The sequence below is a fragment of the Choloepus didactylus genome, chromosome 2 (assembly GCF_015220235.1).
Source record: "Choloepus didactylus isolate mChoDid1 chromosome 2, mChoDid1.pri, whole genome shotgun sequence".
Lineage (NCBI taxonomy): Eukaryota > Metazoa > Chordata > Mammalia > Pilosa > Megalonychidae > Choloepus > Choloepus didactylus.
In genome coordinates, this window is record NC_051308.1 from 240,231,288 (window position 1) to 240,255,184 (window position 23,897).

General features: G+C 56.9%; 1 protein-coding gene across 4 annotated transcripts in view; it reads right to left on the reverse strand.

Annotated features, from left to right (window-relative positions):
- The window catches only part of SPSB1 (splA/ryanodine receptor domain and SOCS box containing 1), a 73,581-nt gene that overhangs the window by 32,817 nt on the left and 16,867 nt on the right, over positions 1–23,897 (reverse strand). Inside the window, exon 1 of one of the 4 annotated variants that reach the window (XM_037828592.1) lies at positions 2,261–2,335. The exons of 2 other annotated variants lie outside the window; for them this stretch is intronic. The gene's annotated coding sequence lies outside the window, so the exon portion shown is untranslated. Of the gene's footprint in view, positions 1–1,349; positions 2,004–2,260; positions 2,336–23,897 lie in introns of those variants that run through there. One more of the 4 variants, XM_037828591.1, reaches the window with a different exon arrangement.

The following is a 23,897-nucleotide window of genomic DNA, read 5'->3' on the forward strand; positions in this document are numbered from 1 at the left end:
GCCTTCATCCTCAGGCAGCGAGTTTCCAGAGCTGAGGAGGACCACAAATTCTCTCCCGCCGAACACACTGAATATTTCTAACACCGTCCCAAGTTTCCGTTCCCATATCAAAAGCTCCTCTTTTCTGCTGAGGCAGCCAGACCCGCCAACAAAACAAGCCGTTGGGACCCAAGCTTTCCTAACAGCGTCTTTGCCTTGAAATGCGCTGCAATGAATCACCGAGGTTTAATAGTCTCAGCAGCTGGCCGGCGCAGGGCTCCGTGTGGAAGTCACAGGGCGAGCTCAGGCCTGTCCCCGCACGCTGCCTGGGCCCAGTGCCCCCACAGAGCCCACCTCTCCTGACCGACAACCCCTCCAGGCCCCCACTCGGAAAACCAGACAGGCCTGGGACCATGTACCCGCGGCCGTCCGACCCCCTCTCTGTTCTAGAAAAAGTCCCTTTGGGGCGTGGGAGCCGGTTAGCCGTGTGCCCTGTCTCTGGGTGCTGGCCACTCCCGGGGGCCTGGGCACCAGCAGCACAGCGTGGTCACCTGGGAGCTCGGTGGAGATGCAGAGCCTCGGGCCCTGCCCCAGCCTGAGGGCGCTTTAACCAGGTCCCCTGGGATCAGTGAGCCCCGGGTGGATGGGGCTGCCAGGCTGGGTCCTCCTGGAGTGGGAGGTGCAGAGGAAACATCAGAAAGAAGACCTAGAAGTTTCCAGTCTGTCTCCAGGAAGCCAGTCCTGAAAGGACTGACCCTTAACAAGCTAAATGCAGAGGCCGCCCGGCTTGCCAGATGCCGTGGGGAGGCAAGTGCCCACCAGGACCCCCGTCCCTCTGCCAGATCCACAGGGGGTGAGCGCAAAATGGGCTGTCCCTTACTCACCTTTGGGGTCTGGGAAGCCAAAGGTTGGGGTAACACCTCTTGGAGGACCCCCTCCTCTGCTCAAAACCCATCTCCCCACTCCTGCAAGCCCTCAGCTCCCTCTGCTCCTCCAGGTATCCCCTAGACTCCAACGAACTAAACCAGCCTCACCATTCCCTAAAGAGCCTCGAGCTTTCCCACGGCCACACCTGCTGCAAGGTGGCTCCTTTGGCTCCACACAACCCCACCCAGTGAGAGTCGGCTCTCCAAGGGTGCCTGGCCCCCTCCTCCACGGAGGCCTCCCAGCTTGGCTCCCCCAGCCTGGCTCTCCCACAGCAGATCACCTCCATCCCCTTTCTGTGCCCCCCCCCCCCCCGTGTTACCTCGGGACCTGGGGACTGGGGCTCACTGGGCCCTGAGCACCCGTCCTGGCCAGGCCCCCCGCCCAGCCTGAGACCCCCGTCCCTGGCCCGACAGCAGTGCCCTCCGCGTCTCCCAGCCACCTACCGAGGCTCCCAGGTTCTGGAAGGTTTCAGGCCAGGGGCTGGGAGACACCCCGCGAGCGTGTCCAGCGAGTCGGGGGAGAAGCGGCCGGCGCGCGCCCCGGGAGCAGCCCGGCCCCCCGGCCCGAGGGCCCCCCTGCCCGGCCGCATCGGGCCTGGCCTGCGCGGGCGCCGCCGTCGCCAGGGGGAAGCGGCCCTTGGTTACCAGGGGCCGGGCGAACACAGAAGGCAAAACAAACACGGAGGCCGCCGCGCCTGGAGCTGGCTGCGCTGCTGGGAACAATCAGAGGCATCGGGTCCCGCTGTCATGAGCCTCCAGCACAGGGGCCAGTTCTAACCGGACCCTTCTCAGGACCCTCCCCAGGATGCGGGGCCCCTGCCTCGGCTGCCCCCGAGAAGCCCAGGAGGGCCGGGCTGGGCCCCAGGCGGGCGGGAGAAGCGCGTCGCCAGCCAGGAAAGCAGGATTTCAAATCGGCCAGGGGTCCCGGCCTGGCGGGGGCGGAGGTGACCCCCTTGGACCTCAGGCTTTCCCAAAGAGGGTCCTCAGGGGCAGTCGACGACCCTCCTGGCTCAGTCCCCTTTCAGCAACATTGCCAACTCTCCCGTCCCCAAGAAACTTGTCATGACATGAAAAGAAACTCACCAGCAAATCAGAAAATGCAAAGTCCTTACCAGGCTCCCAGGGCGACCAGGGGGGCCCCAGGCCATGGCGCCCCCCCCACCGCCCCTGACCCCAGGGAGTCCCGCGCCTCCTCCCCGGGGCAGGGGCTCCCCCAGGCAGAGGCACCCCAGCCCCTGTGTGCAGTGGGGAGGGAGGCCCGAGGGGAAACGGGAGAGCCGAGTGACCTCCACGGCTGGCCCAGGTGGGGACACACGTAGGGGTGGGGGCTCCTGCCCAAGCCCCCCATGGTTTACCTGAACCTAAAAGTCCTCCAGGCACCAGCTCAGGCCATGCTGTCCCTTCCCTGCACCCGGACCCGGGGAGTGGCAGCAATCCCCCCACCCCAGCCCTTTTGAGGACGGGCTGCAGACCGTGGGAGGGGATGAGGCAGCAGGTCCAAACCCGCCTCGCCTCGGACAGGAGGAAGCCTCCAGGACACCTGCCCCCCCACCCCAAAGCCACACTCGGTCTCAGGCTGGAAGAGCCCGCCCTGGCTTCCTGGACCCTCCCCGGAGGTGGGTGGGGGGAAAACTGGAGAGGAGTCGGAATGAATGGAAGGCGGGGAGGGCGGGGGCACATCCTTACCTGTGGCTTCGCAGCCTCCGTGGCCCCAGGGCCCTGAGCATCCCCTCCGGGAGCTGGGGTGGGGGGCGGGCTGGGGGAGCCGGGGGTCCCACCCCCAGCCAGGCCAGGGCGCACCTCACCGCCGCACCACCACCCCCAGCCTTGCCCTGCTCTCCCCACCCTCTTCCCCTCAAAAAAGGTTTCCTGTCCCCAGACCAGATAAGTCTTAAAATTAAAACAAAGTGAAAACCTCAACCGACCAGACAGGCCAGCAGGCTCCAGGGCCCGAGAGCAAGTGCCCACCCCGGCTGCCGGCCCCGCAGGAGTGGGGGAGGGGCCACCTGGAGGGAGGGGGACGGGGGGGGAGGGCACCACGAGGCCAGGCCCCAGCCCCAGCCCCAGCCCCAGCCCCGGGCTATTTTCCTTTTTAAACAAATCAGTGTCTTTGGAGGCTGGAAGCCCCGCCCCGCTCCAGGACCAGAAGCCAGTTTTACAGTCCCCCTCGCCCCTGCCCGAGTGCTGGTGTCGGGGGTCTTGGGAGCTAACTGCAGCTCCCCACCCTGACCCTGGCCGCAGAGAAGGGGTCGGGCCAGCGGCGCGGAAAAGGATTCCAGTCCCAGGCTCCCGGCAGTGACAGGCCAGGAATTTAAATGGGACATTTCAGGGACAACCAGACAGAAGCTACTAGAAAACCCCTCTTATTGCCCCCCTACCCTCTTTCTCCCCTTATCTCTTGCCCTGGCTGGGACAAGCAGAATTGATGGATAAGTTTCTTCTAGGCCTTCTGGTTAGACTGTGATCTTGGAATGGAAGGGGAGGGGCCAAGGATCACTGGACTTAGAGGCCAGATCCTCTTTGGAGACCTGCCCCCTGCACTCCACTTTGAGGTCTTGGCTGCCTGGACAGGGCAAGCATTTCTGCCTTCCCCAACGGGAACCCAGCAGGGGAAGAAGTCACTTAACAGTGTTCCTTTCTGTTTAAAAATCTATAAACTTGAGTTTGCTCTCATGTGATGAAGGAAGGAAAAATTTAAGCCATCAGGAAAAAATATAAGCTTCTTGCCGAGGCCTTGCTCTTTCTCTAACCACCTCTCATTCAATCAGCAAGACCGGGCTGGGGTGGGGAAACTGACGCAAACCAGCCTCATGGAGAGATGCTGTCCTCAGAAAGCTTCCAGCAAAGCAGGATGTATGATCCGGAGAGATGCTGAGGCCGGGGGGCCGGGGCAGGCTGGGAGGGGCGGTGGGGGAGGATGGGGGTCCCACAGGGGTGAGCCCTTCCAGGGGTTCTGGACCAAGGGGTTAGATTTCAAAAACAGAGATGGGTCGAGGGAGGGAGGTATGTGGGGGACTGGGCTGAGGGTCGAGTTTGATTAGAGTGATAGGAAGATTTGGGACGCCCATGCGAGGGTGAGAGCTGGAAATAGGCTGGAACCATATGGTCAAGGCCCTGGTGCCCCAAAAAGGGCAGTGCCAAGCGGGGTGCCAGGCGGGACTGGCAGGGACAGCCGAGGAGGTGACAGATCTGAGAGCCTCCCTCTGCAAGTTCATCCAACCCCCTGGGTTTCCGAATCGGAACCAGAAACAACTATAAACAGAGAGCTAATAGCCTTCTGTTTCCACAGAGCAGTTACAGTTTTGCTACTCAATGAAACGTGCAGTCAAGTACAGTGGTTCCATAAACACGGCCACTGATTACCCTTTTATTGTCTCGGCCGGGGCCAAGGTGCACTCGCTGCCCAGCCCATCGGGGGCCGCGGCCTCCTGCCTTTCCAGAAACACTTCTCGAACGCTGTCAGAAAACATGAGGCCCTATAACCCCCCACTCCTCTTTCTTTCTTTCTTTTGCTTTGGGGGAGGTAGGTTCAAAACCAGGAAGGAAGAACCAGAAAATTTCTTTTAGGTAAACAGAAAATTTGAAGTGTGCTAAGAACCCCAGGAGATAAATAACACTTCAAACCAACAGCATGAGAAAACACTGCTAATTCTTCGCCTGTGAAAATGAGAAGATTAAACACATACTTTGAAAGACGGCCGGCAGAATCAGACGGTGATGAATATACACACTGGGTCGACCAGCTCCTGGTACGCTGTAGGTTATATCCAACCAGAACGGACGCTCACTGAGCTCTCAGTGTCCGGAACACACCTGAGCACTTGGCACTTTGAACACGTCAGTGTGTTCAGGCAGCGGCTGTGAAAATCGCTGTCCAGGTGTTCAAACCGTAACTCCAGAGAGAACCTTCCAGCCACTGACCCGGGAGCCAGGGGACACCTCCCTCTTAAAGCACAAAGACGCCCCCGATCAAAACACTCCATTTTATATGAAACAAAAAAAAAAAGAAAAATTAAAGTGAGGTAAAGAAAGATGAAGTGACAAAAAGCAGAGTCCGTCCATCCCAAGGCTACTGGAACAAATGGAAAATGCTAAAACCTCCGGCCGGCCATCCCTGGCCATGCTCCATCCGCTGCGTTAAGCCGCCCGACGGAGAAGGCTGCCCACACATCGATCTCTTTATCCCAGGAGAGGAAAAGTGGCCTAAGCCGAGAAGGAACGTCCCCATTTATTTGGCTAATGGGCTCCTCAGACCTCTCTGCCAAAGCCCTTTCTTTCCAGTTGGAATTAAAAAAAGAGGAGGCCTTAAAACATCCCCAGGCAGGCGATCTCCCAAAGCCAAGACGATTCGACGTGCTCAGGTGCTGCTCCACCCCGGCTTCACGACCTTGACGTGGAAACAGAAGTGGACTTGAAAAAGATTTACGAAAGGCCGAGCCCAACGACTAAGAAGCTGAGACAGGTTGCTGTCCAGGAAATGACTCATGTCTCCCTGGTCCTTCCGGGCCACCAGTGGGAACAGAACATTGACCAGGGTAGTTTCCGCACCGATGACTGTTTCCCTTGTGGATGCAAACCCCGTGAGGCCAATTCCTGGGGACTGCTGGGGCCTCACGTGCCCCGAGTGTTGGCTCGGTCACCCCCGCTGGTGCCCAGAACACCTGGTGGGACCCGAGTGCGAAGGACACCCCTTGGACCCTCTCCAGTCACCACCCACGCAGTCAGGCTGCAGAACCCCAGCCACGCTAGGGAAATTGCTCTTTCAAGGTCAACGAGCTCCTAATCGATAAATTGAGCACGCCTAAAAAAAGGCATCTTCTTTACCTCTCAACCACTTTTGAAAGTCCTGACCACGTCCTTACCCTTTCAATGCCCTTTGGTTTCCACGACGCGGAACCACCTGCTCTGCAAAGCTCCCATCCAGGCTCCTTGGCAGGTTCCCCTTTCTGCTCCTTAATTAAACGCAGGTGATCTTCAGGGGCCCCCACCCCCGGTCACGGCCCCCCTCAGAGGGTCCCTCTGCTCTCCCAGCTGCAGGTGGGAGCTCCTCTTCTTCCTGACCCCTTCCTCTCAAATGTGACACACCCACCAAACAGCATCGCTCTAACGCTGACCTGCTCCCAAGAGCCTTGGCCTGATCCCTCTCCCAGCTCCGCACTTCGGCCAGCGTCTGTCCTCAGCCTTCTGCTCACCCAGATTCAAACACCTTGGTGCCTCCTCTTCTTGGCTTCCCACATTCTCAACAAATGCTGGAGATTCCTTCCCTGAAACTGCTCAAATCTGTGCCTGCTCAAGCTGTCTGGGTCATTTTGCTCACAAGGCAAAAGTCTCCAAACAATCCCCCTGTGCACGAGGCCTCTCTGCCCCTGCCCACCCAAACCAACTTCCTAGAACACTCTCAGTTAGTTTCTTTTTTATTTTGAAAATGTGTAATTTAAAAATGTACAAAAGGTACCCAGATTCCTAACACCCCAAATTAACAACCGTCAACGACTTGTCACGCTTGTTTCGTCCTTCTGTTGCACGATAGACAAATGGCCAGAGGATCTGACAAGCAATTCAGAAACCAGTGAGTCCAAATGGCAAATAAACCAGACGAACACCAATAAAGTCATAATGTGCCACTGCTTCACACCCTCGGATCACTGAGTGAATACCAGGACGGCGCCCGCCACTGCTGGGGGTGAGGGCGTGTGTGTGGCCGCGTGTCTGGCGGAAATGGGACTCCGAGCAGCCTTTTGGGAAACAAACCGGCATCCAGCCTGGCAATAATCCCACTCCCGGTACTTGAGCCCATAGAAATGGAAACCCCATCCTAAGGATCTCTGTAAGAGGACTTTACTAGAGCTGCCCCCATTTTTGCCACTCCAAAGGAACTGCACTGCCATCGGCGGGAGAGCAACCCGCAGACAATTCTGTGTGCCTGAACCATCAACCAGTAACAGCAGCGAAAAGACGAGGCAGGGCCACGCCGGTGAACCTGGCACAGCTCCCCGTGCTTTCAGTGAGAAGGGCAGGGTAGAGTGGGGAAGATGATCTCATTTTACGAAAATAACAGCAGCCCCAAAGACACACACATATCTGCCCAGGCTGACAGGGAGCTACAGAATATTCCAGAGCAGGAGGGCTCATCTAAGGTTCTGCTGTGTTTTGTTTCTCCTGACCCAAGAGGCATTATCCCCCAATAAGAGGCTCATGTTAAGAAGAATAAAGTTCCTAAGGCCACGCTCTGGGTTATTAACTTTGGTTTGGGATGAGAGTGGAAAAGAGGAGGTAGGAGAGAGGAGCCACAAGCTAACAGAAACTACTCCCCCAAACGTGTCCAGGTGAAGTTAGGAAGTGTGTGTGCACACGTGTGTGTGTGCGTGAGGGCATTACAAGTGTGGGTGTCAAACGTTAGTGGCCTGGGCATCTGGGTGGTATGCTGGAGTTCTCCGTATGGGTTTTGCATTATTTTTGCAACCATTCTGTAGGTTTGAAATTATCTCAAAATAAAAAGTTTAGAAAACAACACCATGTTAGTGGTGGTTATCGCTGGTGGAAGGATTCCAGGTTGATTTCTACCTCTTTAGGTTCTGTTCTTCATGACGCACATGCATGAAAACCAACAACAGAGCTTGTTTTGAGATGGAGAAAACTACAGAAAAGTACAAAGGTGGAAAGCACCGAACCTCATATTCTCTCCAGGCGGAACTGATCACTATGAATGAACATGGTTAAATTCGGGTCCGGCTCTGCCTCCTGGAAGCCGGCTGAGGTCAAAGCCCTTGTGACATGTGCTGTAATGTTATCCTGGAAAAGTGCACCCATCTGGCTGCCTCCTGCCCCTGGGATGTGGTTCACAGTCCGCTCTGGTCTCCGTCCACCCCTTGCACCCCTACCAGAACCTGCAGACCCTCCGGAACCCTCCGCAGCCCCTGTCACTTAAGAAGCAACACAAAAAACTGGGCACAGGCACGGTCCCTTTCTTTTCCACGAGCTCCTGTCAGACTTTCAAATAGAACCTCAGGATGTGCCCTCTGCCTGAACTCGGACGCCTCGCGATTAGTTTAAGCCCCTGGTGTCTGGCAAACTTTGGTGAGAAAAGACCCTGTGGAGTGGAAGGGGAGAGAGGCCTGAGCAGATGGTTGGTTTTCCCTTTTCCTCTGTGAAAACTGGGCAGCCGCCTGTTTCCCGGCCACTCCGAGCTGGCCACGGTCAACCCTGAGCCATGGTCCCACCCACCGAGGAGATTTTCTTCCCTGGACGCTAGGGCTCGGTCCAAGAAAAGACTCCCAGAGCCTTAGAGCATCGACTTTTCAGGAATAAAATGTGTGTATAGCCACAGCCCCCACCCCTGAAGGTTTTCCGTACACCTCCTGCCTGACCAGCTGCCCTCCCCAGCCTCACCTCCTAAAACACCCCCCCACTCCCCACTCTGCTCCAGTCCTCCCACCTCACCCACCATCCAGCATCACTCACCCCCAGTACCCACCTGCCCACGGCCTGAAGTCCTGCAACCCTGGCGCACACCCTCCATTCCCTCCCCCCAAGTCCCTCCCACCCATCAAGCCCTCAATCTGAACTGCCCAGGGACCCCCTTTACGTGACATCCCTTCAGGACTCTCCAAGCAGGCTGCCTGGATGCTGCACGCCCCCCGAGCCCACCCAGCGAACTCTCCTGTACGTCCAAACGTCCCTCTAAGCTCTGGCTGGTCTTTCTGCCGCCTATCGGCACATCCTGGCGAAGGCAGAGTCACACCCGTAGGGCAGTGGTTCTCAACCGGGCATCTGCCGCCCCGACCCTCGCCCCCTGCCCCCTCCCAGCTAGTTGCTGCAGCCGGGGGCAGGTGCTCCTGGCCTCTGGTGGGGGGAGGCCAGAGATGCTGCCCCCCACGATGAAGAACAATCTGGCTCAAACATCCGCAGCACCATGACCGAGAAATCCGAGACAAAAGGATGCAACTCAGCCCTGGGCCAAAACTGCCGCAGTGTGGACAGGTCTGGGTCCCCGACAACCGTGACCCCACATCAGGGCAGAGGCGGGTGGGGTGGGGGAGCTTCAGTTCCGAGGCTTCCCCAAGGCAGCCTGGAAGGCGGTTGAGTAGGAACTTGGTGCTCGCCCACACACCGTCCCCAGGCTTCTGTGTTACCCTGAGCAAGATGCTGAACCTCTCTGGGCCTTGGGTTTCCCTGTCTACAAGATGGAGGGATCGGCAGAGATCAGCTGTTCCCCAAAATGAACTCAACAGATTCATAAGTAAGAATCTGAAAAACAGTTTCTGAGTTTTGGGGAACATGCCTATTATATTCCCTCCTGGAGATTCACAAAGCCCATCAGCCTCTTAAAGGCTCTGAAAAGTCCTGCAGAAATCCAAAACTTAGCGGGTTCAACTAAAGCACTTCCCAAACTCGAAGAGAAGAGAGTGCCCCTCTCACTGTACAACTTTTCAGACAAACCCAAGGGGCAACAGTTTGGGGAATGGGCTGGAAGGCCTCCGAATCACTTCCAGCCCTGCTGCCCTGTGATTCTGTGGATTCTCTGACGAGCAGGGCCCCTGACACCTCCCTCGGCTCCATCCCCCACAGCCACGCTGACCTGGCTCCAAAGGGGACGGTGTAAACGTGTGCTGCAGGGTCAAGAGTGCTTAGCATGTGACATAAGGGGATTCTCACCTGCCTACCCGGCTACTGGGGCCACACCTGCTGCAGAACCTTCCGGAAGCCCAGGACCGACTCATGAGGTCAAGGTTGGGGGCTCGCTGATGGGGGGTTGGGGGGAACCGAGGCTGGTTCTCTGCCCTGTTGGGGCCTGTCCTCTTTCTTCATCTAGACCAGGGGTCGGCAAACTATGGCCCACAGGCCAAATCTGGCCCACCACCTATGTGTGTAAATAAAGTTTTATTGGAATGCAGGTGCACCCGTTTGTTGACGGCCTGTCTACAGCTGCTTTCACGGCACAACGGCAGATTTCAGTGGCTGGAACCAAGACCGCGTGGTCTGCACAGTGTAAATATTTATTGTCTGGCGCTTCATGGCGGTACAAGTGCGCTGAGCCCTGGTTTAGACCTGAGGACAGGGGGGCCAAATCCCTCCCCCAAACACCACCGAGACTCAGTTTACCCAGTGCAGGCCTCCGGTGCCTGGCCCGTGCACACTGGGAGGACCAGCTGCACCGAGAAGGCAAGAGAATTTCGGGGCGGTTTCTGCTTTCACGCCCCCTCCCACCCTCGCTTTCTCCAGCCACCAGCCTTCCCGGGCCCCTGGGACACCACCCCCATCACCACCAGGGCCTCAGGGCAGCAGAGTTTCCCATCCTTTTTGATTTGCACCCAACAAGCAAACAACTTCAAAGCATGTAACCCCCAAAGGAACACACCTATTTATAAGTGGTACCCACACACCTCTGTATCAATAGGTTACATGCATTATGAAACACAGGCCAAAACAACACACATTTAAAAGGATGAGATAAAAATAAAAGTAACGATTCTCACGTCTTGCCACATGACCACCGTATGAGCAGCCCACCCTGGAGATGTGGGCTCACGTGCTACCCCAGCACCTGCAGGCACTCAGCACTGGCAGTTCTCCCCGAGAAACGCCAGCGGACGGGACCCTGCACACCTGCCTCAGAGGTCCCAAAGCCAAAGACCCCTGGGTGGGGGGATGGCCAGGGTCCTGGGACCCAGGTGCCTGCTCCTCCCAGAGTGCTGGGTGAGGGCTGCGGGCCGGAAAGGATTAGGGACCCCCCCTTGCCCCCACAGATTCGGCGCCAGCTGCTCCCACGGCAGTGAGTGCCATGCGCATCCAGGGGGATTTCTGTGTTTTGACTCAGAGGCAATAAGTCTTTCAAATTGAGCCGCCGCAGACTAAACTGCAGTGGGGAGGAAAGCCCCTGCGCAGCGGCCTGCCCGCGCTGCCCGTTTCTGGCAGGAGAGGAGGAGGAGGAGGAGGAGGAGGAGGAGGAGAGCGGCCTGGCAGTCGGGAAAGCTGTGAAGTCGGCTCCGGGAAGGCCAGGGTGGCTCTGTCCCAGCAGATCCGTCTGGAAGCGGGGCCTGGCCGCAGCCCGGCCTGGGGGAGCAGCCGCCCCCTGGGTTCTCAGGCGCCCCCAGCTTCCCAGCTCCCCCCTCCCTCCTGCCTTCCCCCCACCGGGGAGAACCTTGGGCCAAGGCAGACGGTGGCGACCCGGAGAGAACCAGCTCCAGAAGCTCAACTTCCTGCAACTCAGGTCGTGCTCTTTTGGCCACTGTGTGAGGGGCAGTTTGGGGTGACTGTTCAGACACCCACTGACTGTCTGAGGGGACTCTGGGCACCTCCAAGAGCTGCCGGGGCACAGTCTGAGTGGCTGTGGGCTCATCTCTTGACCTCCATCCAGGGGGAGACTGAGGCTCAGAAAAGTCGTGTGACTAGACTTGGGGGGTGCGAGGACTAACTCCCAGGTCTCCCCAACAGTCTTCTCACACGCACTCTCCAAAGACCCGACCCACCAAGGGCAGGGGAAGAGCAAGCCTACCCTGGAGAACATTCCACCCGCCCAGTCCTCGCCAGCCACTGGCCCAGCCGCGATTCTGCGGCCAAACAATAGACAGAATCACGAGGGCACGGGGTCTGGGGGCTCGACCTCATGGCTGCCACGACCCAGGAGAGCTCTGCCCCCACACCCACCCCTTGCCACGGGACAACACTGGGGGTCACCTGCAGGACCCTCCCTCTGAGTGGAAGCAGCAAAAGGACCCGGGTGCATCTTTTGTGCAAGTTTCTTTGGAAGGAAAATCCACCCATGGGGGACTTTGTGCCTGCCCAGGATGGCTTTTAGAAACAACCCCAAAATGCGGGTGGGTGCTAAAAGTGAACCAAACGGCTCTCCCTTTCATGCCAGGGCTCAACTCCTCCACCCAAATTCATCCAGACCCCCTCCAACGGAGCGGGGCATCCGAGGAGCTCCAGAACCTGCTACAGAAGGAAACAGGGGGCCAGGGTGGGGGTGGGGGCAGGCAGTGATGGGGCCTCCCCCGGGCTGGGTTCTCACTAAGTCCCCCCCAAGGTGCTGATGGCAGCCCCCTGCCAGCCCCCACAGGGAGCTCTCTCAAATGCTCCCCGAATGGAGCCCATTCTGGGCTTAAAAGCAGCCGGCAGCCTCCCCTGCAACATCCGGTTTACCCCATGAGGGGACTGAGCGCCAACAACTGCCCAGGCCCACGGGCACTTCGGGGATAAGGCCACGACTCTTGCACGTGGAAGGGTTTTATGATCTGGTCCTGTCCCCTTTCTGGCCTCATTTCTCATCCCTTCTCTGCTACGGCACACCCCACTCCAACTCACAGCTGCCCCCACCCCTGCCAGCCCCATGAAAATACCCACAGTGTCCCCTAAGGAGCTGTCAGGCGGAAAGCTGGCCTCTCTTGTTCTGTTTTGGGGGCCCCACTCCTGGCTCTGGGGTGGGCACAAAACCTCAGTCTGCAGCATCAGAGGCCACAGACCACCATGACGGGGAATATACGGGACCAGTTGGGGCCAATCCTGGGATTCTGCTTTAACTTAAATGATCTTCTGAGAAAGGGGCCAACACAAGTGAAAGCAGATGCTTAAACAGAGAGAAGTGCAAGCTGACACCAGGGTTTGAGCACCTGGATCTTGCTGTGCCTGAAGCCCCTTGATGCTTTCACCTCTTATTGCTTAAGCCTGTTTGGGTTGGGTTTTCTGTCACTTGCAAATGAAGAAGTCCTAGCTGATTGCCAAGTCAAGCTTTTTAAAGACTACAAAACATACTGAGCACGAAAGTCCTTGCCTCTCAGGAGATGCACGGACTGCTGATTTTCTCACTTGCCCCACCCCCTGGAGAGCTCCTCTTTGAAGCCAGGGCTCACTCTGCAAGGGGGCTCCAGCACCCATGGGCGTCTGCTGAATGAGTGAAGAGGGAGCTGTCCTGTCTCACTATGGCAGAATTCACCCACAGTGTGCAAATGGGGGTCAGAACGCAAACACCCCCAGGAGCAAACGCTGCCCTGAAGATTCGGCCACTCACACCTGCGCTGCTCCCCACTGGATCTGGTGACTTTCTCATCTGGTGACTGCAGGAGCTCAGCCGCCTCCCCAGGTCTGAATCCTAAGCCAGATCTTGTCCCTACCTCTGTCCCCACCCCCTCAGTGAAAAGCCAATGTCTGAGAGTGCCCAGCAGTCCCCAGGACCGTCCTCCCGCCTGTCCCATCCTCTGTCCTCCCCACTGGCCGTCCCACCTCAGGGCCTTTGCACTTCCCAAGCCGTCTGCCTGTGCACCCACACTTGGCCCAGGACCCAGATGGCTCTCCCCTTAGCCCCACTGGGCCTCAGCTCAAAGGCCACCTCATCCCCGAGGCCTTTCGCAACCGTCCATTTAAAATGCCCCTGCCCCTTTCCCTGCTTTCCTCTCTTATAGCTGTTTTCGTTATTCTGGAAGGTCACGGAGAACACTGTATCAGCAAAGACTCAACTGTGACCCCCAGGGGAAATTCAGGGTGCAGTGCCCGTGAGCCTCTGCTCACATTTTCATTGACACATCAGTCAATAACCTTGTTTGTGGGAGCTTCTGTTTCAAGACCCTTTATTTAACAAGAACAGCTGATTCACGGAGAACTCATGGCCAGCTGCACTGTAACCCAGACTGAATGAAGCTTCGCTGACACGCGTTCTCTCCGTCATGGCTGCTCTGTCACTCAGGTGCACTAGATAGCACACCAGCACTACAGTTGGCAAAGAGCACAAAAATGTGTAAAATGTGGCATGGAATAGACGACAAAATGACACTTGTTCACAGCATGCGGGCTCAGATGAGACAGCAGAACGTCCCTGAGCTCACCCTCAGCTGGGGACTCATTTTTCACTGCTCTGCACAGTGAAAATGACCACATTTGACCGTGAAGGCACTGCCACTATTAATTTGGGGGTTTCAGACAAACTTCAGCGAGGCGGTGAATTGCAAATACCAAAACCACGAGTAATGAGGGTCGACTGTACACTTACTCAGTTATCTGTTTGAGGCCGTCTTGCCGGGAGAATATACGCTCTGTGAGGGCAGGGGCTGTGTCTTGTCCACAGCCGTTACCCAGCACCTAGAGCAGAGCCTGGCACACAGTAGGTGCTTAATAAATGCTTGCTGAATGAGCAAGTGGCTCTCCCGCCTCAAAGCCCAAGTTCTTTGCTTCGTGATGTCACCTGCCCACACAACCACGTGCCATAGAAGTGCCACCCCCGAGGAAGGGCGTCCGAGTCCCGCCCCCTCCTGCACCCCCTTCCTGAGGAGGCAGTCAGGCGTCCATCTGTCTGTCCCTGACCTGCTACGGAACGTTCCCCCATGATCCACAGCTCCTCTGCCCCAGGCTCTGCCTGTGAGAACTCACTCTCCAGATGTGCTGGGGGCTCAATCCAACACACCCCAAATCATGCCTAGTATTCAGGGCCAGCTGGTACCCAAAAAGCAGGGAGCGCCTTGGCCCCATCACCCTGGCCTGTGCGGGCCACTCTTTCCCAGGGGCAAGGCGCACTGACACGGGGCCAGAAACCACACCACAGTCCTATCTGTACAGCCAGCGCCTGGGCTGAGGGGCCCAGGTCAGCCGGGGGAGCAGAGGCCGGCTCTGTGGTGGGCCCTCCATGGGGGGGCTCTGTGCCCACCACAGCTCCAAGCCAGCATGTGAAGACGCCCCGGCTGCACCCACACAAGCCCTCCATGTGGGAGGCGGCAGCCAGGGGGGCCGCTGCACTTCCAGTTGCGGCTGCCAACGGCCCCACTGTCCACCCCGCACAGGGCAGCTCCTTAGGGTCCTCTCCTCAGTCTGGGCCCTCCCCGCCGCCCCCGCCCCACTCAGTTTTCCAAGAAAGAATGTGTCTGGTCTGGACTCGACAGACGCTGCCCCATGACACGGTGGACGGACTGGCTTTCCCAAAGGCGACCGTCTGCCCCAGATCGGCTACAGGGCCCAGGGTCACAGGAGGTACCACGGCAGCGAGCTGTGGCTCCGAGGCCGTCACACGTTCCCAGGGAGCGTCTGGGTGCCTGGAGACGCTGCCCAGCCTCCCCCTCCTGCCAGGAGTCCCACACAAAGTGCCCTTTATGGGAACAAGACAGGCCGGGCCTGGCAGTTTCAGCCTCAGGGAGACCCAGGTTTGGATCTTCTCCGAGGGCACAACTGAGCCTTTGTCTTGACTCGGCCCCGTCCCTGCTCAGGCTGGCCTGCTCCTCGGTGCTCAGCATCCAGGACGCACAGCCCTGCCTAGTCTGGGCCCAAAGAGACCCCCCGAGAACAGCGAGGGACACACGTCCAGGCGCCAAATGCAAGCCCTGTTCCAAATCAAAACCTCGTTAAGGACCTACTATGCGCTGAACCCTGGGGTCTCAGTGCAACCTGCTGCACAGGGCAGTGACAGGTGTGACAACACTAACAGCCAATTGTGCTGCGATGCAACGAAGCAACACACAGATGTGAGGGCCTACTAAGTGTTTAGCGGCAGGTACATGGTGGCGAGAAGGACAAAGCTCTTGTCCCCGTGGAGCACAGTGCGGCTGCAGCAGAGGCACAAACTTCTTGGCTCAGAAATGCATGAACGTGCGATCACCTACCAGGACTTTGGTTCCTCACTTTGACTTGGCCTAAAACCTGGGCCCAGGACAGGGCAGCCAGAACACAGAGCAGACGCCCGAGGGGGGCTGCAGAGCTGGATTTCAGGCTGCCAAGGGTAGAAGCATCTGCAGGTGGCTCACCTATTTAGGGTCCGTATCCTGGTGCTCCCCTTGTACTTCCCATTTGCCACAGGGGGAGAGGAAGCAAGAGAAGTGCAGGGGAAAGGTCCACGGTCCCAAAGTCCCCCAAAATTCATCCTGCAGCACCCTGGAAACCTGGAAGCAGGAACGTCAGTGGTGCAGACCTGGCCTCGTCCACCTTAAGGCTTTGCAAAGGCCATTTCCCTAGACTCTGCCCAACTTGGGCACTTGTTGCCCGGAGACCAGGGCACCCCATGTGAGAGGAGGAAACCCCTCCTTGGAGGACATGGGTTTGGGTATTCTTCTGTGTTTGAGATTCTATGAAGACTGGAAATTCATCCCAAATTTAGCCACCCCTGGTAGACGGGGCCCTGGGACCAGGCGAGGGGTAATGCAGCCAGCCCACCACGGATTTCTGGGGCAGGGCCCACTGAGGCCTGGGCACCAGGGACGCGCTGACGGGGATGCATGGGGACCCGGATTCCATGGCCAGGACCTCCCAAGGTCCACTGTGATCTCTGCCATCAGGCCCCGAGGGACGGCTCGGCAAGAGGGTGGGGGCAATGGAAAAACCCCAGCGGTTCTCCGGAAGGACCAACGGCTGCCGCGAGCCAGTCCGTTGGGATGGGGTGACGAGCGGAGACCAGTCAGGCTGCCGCTCCCCACCTCGGCCCCGGCCCAGCAGGAACCAGTCTGTCATTTCCAGATGCCCGAGGCCGCCAGTCCAGCCAGAAGGGGAAAAGGTCAAATGCTCAGACAGCAGGCCTGGGAGTATGGATTTCCCCTTTTCAATATGGCAGAGGGGGAGGGGGCGCTGCTGACGGAGCCTCCACAAGCAACTGTCCTCGAAGGTCCTCGAAGGCCCGAACCGGGGAGGGCGGCACCCTGCCCTGGGGACACGCACTGTCCTCTTTCCTCCCTGCCACGGCGGGCATCAAAGAGTGGTGTCCAGACACTGTCACCGCGGGGAAGGTCACATCTGGGTCAGGGCTGGCGGCACGGGAAGGGAGGGCCCTATTCCCAAGCCCCGTGCAGGAACCTCCCTGCAAGCCCAGACGCCTGACGTGGCCAGACAACAAAGGACAGCGGGGCTGGAGAAGCGTATCAGGAAGGGGGGTGTCCGTGGGGATGACAGCACCCCATCCCCTCCACCTCTGCCTCCTGCTGACCATCGGTGTGGCCTGAGCTAGACTGAACGTCCAGCACCTGCCACTGTGTGAGCAGGCTCTCCTTACCCCGCGGAATGTTCTGCCCATTTCCTGCCTCAGTTGGCCCAGGACCCTCCCCAGCCCACCTCCACCCTCGGCCCAGCAAGTGCACCATTGCCCCGAGGCCTCTGAAAACAACTCATCAGCCTTGGCCCCTGGGGCCGTCTTCACAGGTACCCCTTTCCAATCACCCACAAAGTTAGGATGCTTAAATCCTGTTTTCCAACAGGTCAATACCCAAGACAGATTAGGGAGCAGAACCGAAATAGCAAATGAAAATCTGTTGAAAATGTGTAAAAAATGACAGATGGGCACAGGCTTTGGAGCTGAAAACCCTGGGTTCAAATCCCAGCTCTGCCCCTTTCCTTGCTATGACCTAAGTTTTTCTGAGACTCAGTTTCCCCATCAGCAAAAGGAGGGTAATGACAGCACCGACCCTGTAGGATTGTTTCGAGGATTTGAGGAGACGAAGCTGGTGCACACTCAGCCTGGTGTGCTGCTTAAGGGCAGTAGGTCAGCACTAGGATCTAAGTCCCGGGGATCTGGGTTTTTCATAAAGAGCCAATCAAACACCTTGCACCACTAGGATGTTCCTTACTAAAAAAAGGAAAGTAACGTGTTGACGAGGATGCAGAGAACATGGCTGGTGAGAATGTAACATGGTGCAGTCACTGTGGAAAAGAGTTCGGTGGTTCCTCAAAAAATTAAAATAGAACTACCATATGACCCAGCAATCCCACTTCTAAGTATATTCCCCGAAGAACTGAAAGCAGGGACTTGGACAGATATTTGCACACCAATGTCCATAGCAGCATTATTCACAATTGCCAAGAGATGGAAGTAACCCAAGTGTCCTTCAAAAGATGAGTGGATAAACAAAATGTGGTACACCCATACAGTGGAATACTATTCGGCTGTAAAAAAGGAATGGAGTTCTGACACATGCAACTGCACGGATGAACCCCAAAGGCACCATGTTGAGTGAAATAAGGCAGACACAAAAAGGTATATATTGTATGATTCCACTTAGGTGAAATAGCTAGTATATGCAAATTCAGAGATAGAAAGTAGACCACAGGTTATGGCGTGAGGTGGAGTGGAAAATGGGGAATTAATGCATAGACGGTACAGGTTCTCTGTTTGGGGTGACGGGAAAGTTCTGGTAGTGAATGGTGGTGAGTGTAGCATAATGTAACAGCCATTGAAATCAGAACCAGGAGAGAAGCTAAGAGATGAAATCCAGAGTTTGCCAAAGAGAAGCTAAGAGAGGACCCCCAGACGCTTAGAGGGAAACGCCCTGGGAGAAAGAAGCAAGGACGCACAGGAGGTAAGAGAGGGAACCTAAGACAGAAGCCCAGAGACATTTTGGAGAAAACAATGGAAACCAGAAGCTACACCCAGGAGAGAAGGTTCAGCAGACTCTGGCCATGTGCCCATGTGACAGAGGAACCCCAGATGCCATCGGCCTTTCTTCAGAGAAGGTATCATCCTGTTGATGCCTTAATGGGGACATTTTCATGGCCTTAGAACTGTAAATGTGTGAACTAATAAACCCCCATTGGAAAGGACAGTCCATTTCTGGTATATTACATTCTGGCAGCTTTAGCAAACCGAAACACCCCCACCCAGATACCCAGATCTACCAACTTTAGTATATTGCTACATTGCCGTATCATGCTCTGTCTATTATCCATCACCTATTTCTGTCATCTACACCTATCTTGCTTTCTTCTGAACATTTGAGAGCACATGGCACACATCATGTTCTTTGAACACTTAATACTTCAATGTACTTTTCCTAAGAATAAGGATATTCACCACCTTATGTACAAATATTAAGTTCAGAAATTTTAACATTGATCTAAAGTTTACAGTCTATATACTTCAACTTGTTCATATGTCCCAAGAATATCCTTTTGGGCCTTTTCTCCTCCATTATTAGATCCAGTTCAGGATCATGTATTGCATTTACTTGTCATTGTCTCTTTAATCTCACAGGCTCTCTTGATTTTTAGTTGTAGAAACATATGCAGCCTAAAATTTCCCATCTTGACCATTCCCAAGGATACAGTTTGTTGGGATTAATCAGATTCACAAAATTATGCTACGCTCACCACCATTCACTACCAGAATGGGACATATGAACAAGTTGGGGTACATAACAGCTCCAAACCAGCACAAGGGGGTATGATGGAGTTCTCTGTATGGGTTTTGTATTATTTCTACAACTTCGAAATTTCTGCAAGTTTGAAATTATTTCAAAATTAAAAGTTTCCTATAATAAACAGTCAATCAACCCTTGGAGGATGGGAGTTCAGGGAGGGCAGGTATTTAAATCACCTTCCCGATGCTATTTCCAGGTTTAATCACCTGGGCCTGCTCCTGCGCGTGTGTGAAAGAGACCCAGGGCAGCTCCCCACGGGGCAGGCCACTGCCAGCAGACACGGTGAGTGCTTGGTCAGCAGGGCCCGTCGGCACTGATCTGGCTGCCCTCACACTCCCCAGCACCCCCCCCCCCATAAAACGACACCCAAGATGCCCCCGTGGCTGAGTGAGCCCCCCCCCCCAGGTACCTGGTGCTGCTCCCTGGCCAGCTGCACCCCCCACCCCCCCCACGTCTCTCCCGACACTGAGTCCAGCAGTTCACTATTGAACACCTCTGTAACAGGGCTGGTCCTGCAGCCGGGTCTGCAGTGTGTCCATGGCTGCAGGACCTGATGGTGTCCTCGCCCCCGACGGGCCTCAGGTGTGCTGAGACTCGGCCTGCAGGAGCTACCTTCTGTCCCCTCGCTGGCAGAATCCTCTGCACACAGAGAGGCCCGGAGAGCTGACCTGCCATAACACTTCCCTAGCAGACACCCAGGTGATGGACAACGGGCCCGAGCAAGACTCGTTCAGAGGCCGCTGTCTCCCAAGAACGGGCCCTGGGCTGGGAGGCTGCCCCGTGCCGCCGGGATATTTGGAATTCCAAAGCACGCATGCTTTCCTGGTAGCTTCTCGCTTCACCCTACATGTACCACTCACCCAGAAACTCGACACTCAAAGCAAGCGGGCTAAGCCCAAAGAATGCAAATGTTTAAGGCCCACCGCCTGGGCTGCCTCGGCAGACTAAACGGAGAAGATTTAAGAGCTTTTTTCGGCTCCGTCTACTTTTCTTTTTTTTTGAAGGGGATAAAGAAAAGGTTGAAAGGGAAAAAGATTATTTCCAGTACCTGTAATGACTGCTGGCTTTTTCCACCGGGATCCCAGGCCACGGCCTGGGAGATGTGGACAGAGCAGAGAAGAACTGGGTGACTGTTTAAAAAGGAGCAGGGGGGCTTCGACTGGAGCTCGTGTGGCTCAGCCTCCCCCCCACCACGGCCACCCTTCCTGAGCAGATGTCACCGTAGCTCCACCCCATTGCAGCTGGCCACAGGAGGCACTGGCCTCAGAAGCACCCGGGACATAAACAAAAACTTCCCCACGAGGAAGGAGGAAACCCAGAGCCCGCCTGACAGGGCACCACTGCTGGGTGGGGGGCATCTAGGGGTGTGGCTAGGATCCTACTGGATCCAACTGGACGGTCCAGTCATGCTGTCCATGAGGGAATCTGGCACCCACCGGGCGCCAAGCACTGTCTATGAAGCAAAGGGTCCCCAAGACAACCTAGGAGCTGCCCTCGTGGAGAAGGACAGGAGCTGATGGGACCACGGAGGCTAACTCTTCCATCCTCCGGGGAGAGGTTGGCCGGCTCTTTCATTCATTCATTCATTCATTCATTCAACAAATACCTACTGAACACCCACTGTGCCTGGGCAAAGTCCTTTAGAGGATAAAGTCACCTGACCGGGCTGGGGACAGAGGGGATGTTCCAGGTGGGCACAAAAGACAGTGTCTGAGCACCTGGAGCCCCGGCCAAAGAGACAGTCATGGCTAGTAACTCCCCTTGGTTCTATCTTACTCTTGCTGCAAATCCCGTGCTGGATCAAGGCCTGTCACGGTGGGTTTTCAGTAACCCTTTCTAGAAGGGAGTTTCTGCTGTGCAAAATTAGGAGAGAAGCTTAAAGAGAAAGCAAAGTGAGGTGGGGGGTGGCGTGGGGTCTGGCCTGGCCTGGGGAGGTGAAGCTGGCTGCCACTCCAGAAGCCACCCAGCCGATGGGCTCGAAGGTACTGAGTCCCCCCCATCCTTTTGAGCAGGCGAGTCTCCCTCCTGCCTCTGACCCCAGCCGTGGTCTCCCCAGGAGGTCTGGGCCTAGATGCTGGGAGCAGAGAGGAGCACCCCACACAGGCAAAGCTCATCAGAGTGGGCTGCACAGTCTCAGGCCACCAGGCCGGTCAGTGTTAGCAGTCACGCCCTTTGAGAAGTGGTTTCACCAACAGCACACACCCACTCCCCAAAAAACTCATTCCAGCTACCCCTGGACCCGAGAGGAGCCTGCCCTTTAAAACCACGTGAAACCTATCACCGCCTGCCACCCCGATCCCATTCCCCATCTCCCCGGCTCGCGAACAGCTGGGGCTGCTTCACCCCATGGCCTTTGGAAGCGAGGGGTCTGGCTTGGCCTTGGGCAGCCTCCCAGAGACCACAGGGCACACGCAGGCCAGAAGGACAGCAGTGGGCAGGGGTCTCCAGGGGAGGGCAGGGGCGGGCAGGGCCTGCAGGTGGCTTCCCCTCTGCCCCTCCATTCCAGAGTCCCAGACAAGGAGAAGCAGCTGGCGGGGGTGGGGGGTGGATGGCAGCACCAAGGGGGACACCGGCTCAGGAGGCCCAGAGGCCCGGCCCTGTCTCTCCCGCCAGCCCCCTCACCCTGCTGGCTGCGCCCTGCCCTGCTCGGCCTTTCCCGCACTGTCCCCGCTCCAGTTCCTCCCCACCCTTCAGGGCCCATTTCAGGGACCCCCAGGTGGGGATCCTGGGCTGGGGTCCCACCTTGGGCTTGGCCCTGCACCAGCCACGCTGCATTATAATCACCAGCGCGTGTGACTGCCGTGTCCTCCCACCGGACGGTTGAGTCCTCAGGGCCAGGACCCGTCTTGGCCACAGCCTAGCAGACACTGGCCTGGGCGACCCGCCAAAACTGCTGAGTACGCAAAAGCGCATTCTCCGAACAACGGAAAATAAATGCGACGGCGCTAGTCACGCTGGTGTCTGTCTTAATCTCCTGTGGCAATTCTGCAGATGCGTCCCACGTCCACTTTAGAGATGGGGAAACCAAGGCTCGAAGCAGCTAAATAATTTGCCCAGGGTCTAGATCAGCAGCCAGAATCAAAACTGACAGTCTTCCCAGGAGGCCAGGGGCCTGGGAGTGGGTTAGGGTTAGGGTTAGGGTTAGGGGGGAAGGCCTGGGGGACGGAGAGGGACAGGGCAGAGGGCGCCTGGAGACGCTGCACTGCAGGAGGTCCACACCCAGGGGAGACAGAAGCAAAGAAAGGACGCGGAACAAACAGCAGGAGGGGCTTAGAGCGGGGGACGCCCACCTGCAGCCCTCCCCCACGGTCAGCCCAGCCCCCATAAACCCTGCCCTCATGGGGCCACAGGAAACATCGCTCTCCCCAGGCTGGAGCTTCCCAGAACAAACGCTGCATTTTCCCAACTTGCCCGAAACAGGGAAGTGAGCACAGCTGCTTCCCGTCCCCACCTGACTGCCACGGAATCCTGGGCCCCACGGAGCCCACAACCGTCCATCCCCTTTCCTCAGGCCCCAAGAGGATGCTCGCTCAGACCCCACACCCAGCCTGCGCGCTCCAGGGCACCGGGAAGTTCCAGAATAAAACAGGCTCAAAATCCCAACCAAGGCAATTAGATGGGTAACTGGGACTGTTTCCTGGTCTCCCGTCTGCATGTCCCACAAAGGAAGGACAGAGCCTGGCACACAGAGGCCCTTAAAAAAACATGTTGAATGAATGGAAGGTCAAAGAAGAATAAAAGCCCCCACTCAATGACCCAGGAGAATTGTGGGGCTCAAATGGATGATGCTATTTCTTAAGCACTTACTATGTGCCAGGCAGGTACTACCCAAGCTCCCCATGGTCGTGCATTACAAACTCCCCCTTACACCAGTGACAAATTTCTTCCAACCTGCCCTTTTTCCTCCTTCTCCAGGTCTTATGCATCCTTAAAGGCCCAGCTCCAATGTCACCTCCTCCAGGAAGTCTTCTTGGATTCATCTACCAAGAGTAAACACTTCAGAACTCTGCTCGCCTCTCATTGCCTTTATCTCCCTTTTGCCCAGTATTAGTGCTCGAGAATTATCTAAATATTTGCCCTCTTGCCTTCTAGAAAGCACATGAAGCACACCCTCAAAGATCAGGATCAAGGATTATAAATTCCAGGGCATCTTCACACCTTGGAGCAGGACAACGCTTTGGGGGGTCCCCACCCAGTCTCAAGCCTGGATCGCTCCTGAGGGAAAGCATGGGGCAGTTCACTCGTGTGGTCTCGTCCCCATCAGGCAGTGCTCTTAGACCCGATTTCACAGATGGGAAACTGAGGCTCAGAGAGGTTAAATAGCACACCAAAGGTCCTGGAGCCTCCCAAGCCAGGCTCTTCACACTTCCATCCCCAGAGCCAAACCAAACACAGCTTCCTGAGATGGCATCGTGCAGCGAAAAAGCCAGATTTCTGGAGAGGGGCCTCACTGCTGTCAAACCAGCCAAGTGACATCACCAGAATGCTTGCATTTGTGCTCAGAGACAGCGGGATGCACTGGGACGGCTGCACGGGCTCTAAAATCCCAGAACATTCCTGTCCCGGTTGGCAGATTGCTCCAGGCCCGGGTGCCCCTCCCCCAACGACTGGCCGCTTCACCACCACCCACCCATGGAAGGGGTCTCACCTGGCACGGCACAATGCCAAGGCCAGAGACTGTTCTGCTCGGTCAGTGCCTGTGCCACAGCAGGGTGCATGTGGGCAGACAGACAGATGCACACACACACCCTCTGTCCTCTCTTGTCCTTTGGAAGCTTCTCCAGAATATAACTCGGCCAGGCACACCGCAGTCTCCAACTTAGCGGAAGCCGGTGGCTCGGCCCGCTGGGAAGTCTCCTTCCCAGGGTAAGGTCCTGGGGGGCTGCAGCCAGCTCTCACC